Here is a 1308-nt window from a genome sequence, read left to right as displayed (position 1 = left end):
TTGCAAGCAGCGATCCAGGACCAAAGGTGGTTGGTTCGAATCCCGATGTCCCATAGGGTCCCCCGTGCCTGCCAGGAGCTATTTCTGAGCAGACAGCCAGGAGAACCCCTGAGCACCGCCGGGTGTGGCCCAAAAACCAAAAACCAAAAAAAAAAAAAAGTCCAAATTAAGTTTGGTCAGATAACATTTTGCGGGTGCTGGAAGGGGTGAGGGTGGGGGGGTGGAATGCCCAGACAACACAATGCAATGCCAAGAGTCAGACTTGTGTCTTCAGCATACAAAGCATATAATCACCCCACTGAGCTATTTTTCTGGTATGATTATAGATAGCCGGATCAGAGACTTTATTGCAGAAGAGCCCTTTCTCTTCACATAAAGCTTTTTATACAAACTTAAAAAAAAATCTATGTCCAATTCCATTTTTGTTCTAGGCTTCAGGTGAAGACCAGAATTGACAGTTTAAAGTAGTACCACAGGCATCATGGTAGATTTAGTAGTTTGAGCACAATGGTCTGAGATAGACCTAGAGTCAAATTCAACCATATAAATTCTTATATAAGACTAATAGAGTTCTAAAATGGGAAAAATCGGTGTTTGATATTTTTTTGACCGTTACTATGTACGAAAAATGGAACGCTTCATGAATTTGTGTGTCATCCTTGCTCAGAGGGCCATGTTAATCTTCTCTGTATTGTTCCAATTTTAGTATATGTGCTGCCAAAGCGAGCAGGGATTTTTTTTTTTGTATAAATAAAACTTTAAAAACATACATTAAAAAATGAAACAACATAAGGAACATTTAGCCTCAAAGTCTGTGCCAAAGTGAAGTTTAGAGTTTCTTGTGGAGCCAATTATGACTTAGTCAATTTTAGTTGAAATATGCCCTTGGAGAGACAAGGGTTTCCCCCTCATTCAACAAATGATGCAATATGCCGAAACAAAATGGTAGTCTCACAAAGCTGAAATAGCGTATTGTCTGACTGGGTGGGGGGGGGGGCGGAATTCAAACCACCATCCTGCATCCAAGGCAAATGCCCTACCTACCTCCATGCTATCTCTCCGATCCCTGATTCGGTTATCTTGATGTTCAATTTTTTTTTTCATAACACCAACCCAAAAGTTGAAAGTTGAGTTTTGAAGTTTTCTACCTCTCACCTATAATAAATAGTTTATTGGTTAAGGTCCTAGGTTACTATTTCCTTTGCCTTTTTTATTTGCAAATTCTTTTGAGACCTGGACTCATCCAAAAAAAGCAATTGTATTCAAAAGAGAGTATCTTGAGGAATTCTGTTCTTATTAGAGCCAGGT

General features: G+C 39.5%; 1 non-coding gene across 1 annotated transcript; it reads right to left on the bottom strand.

The window, feature by feature from the left end:
* Positions 1–622: 622 nt before the first annotated feature.
* On the bottom strand, positions 623–730 carry LOC126004782 (U6 spliceosomal RNA). Its single transcript, XR_007494036.1, has one exon. It is a non-coding gene; the product is annotated as a U6 spliceosomal RNA (small nuclear RNA).
* Between the last annotated feature and the right edge of the window lie 578 nt (positions 731–1308).

The sequence above is a fragment of the Suncus etruscus genome, chromosome 3 (assembly GCF_024139225.1).
Source record: "Suncus etruscus isolate mSunEtr1 chromosome 3, mSunEtr1.pri.cur, whole genome shotgun sequence".
Classification (NCBI taxonomy): Eukaryota; Metazoa; Chordata; class Mammalia; order Eulipotyphla; family Soricidae; genus Suncus; species Suncus etruscus.
This window is presented reverse-complemented; position numbering and strand designations above follow the sequence as displayed.